The sequence below is a fragment of the Chinchilla lanigera genome, unplaced genomic scaffold (genome assembly GCF_000276665.1).
Source record: "Chinchilla lanigera isolate Chin_1 unplaced genomic scaffold, ChiLan1.0 scaffold00011, whole genome shotgun sequence".
Taxonomy (NCBI): domain Eukaryota; kingdom Metazoa; phylum Chordata; class Mammalia; order Rodentia; family Chinchillidae; genus Chinchilla; species Chinchilla lanigera.
The window spans coordinates 31,080,220-31,080,566 of NW_004955412.1; positions in this window are offsets into that span (position 1 = coordinate 31,080,220).

The following is a 347-nucleotide window of genomic DNA, read 5'->3' on the forward strand; positions in this document are numbered from 1 at the left end:
TTTTCCTGAGAAACTATTTTGTAGACAATAATATGTAAAACGATAACCATTGATAATTTCCTACCATTTTGTCTGTAATTTGCTAAGTCCCCCCTATTATTATGTTATTCTTCTTTTATTCTTTAAAATAAAAAATATAAAATAAAAAAATAAAAAAAAACATAGATAGCATGTGTATATTTATTTTAAAATGTTTATTTCTATTAGTGCATATTCGTAGTCCAGTATGGAATGATTGTGTTCATCATGGGGTGCTGATAGACATGCATGAGTCTTAATTCTTTTTACATCCCCTTTCCCTCCCCTCCCTCCACCCTTAGTTATTTTTAAAGTTCCATACATGTGCT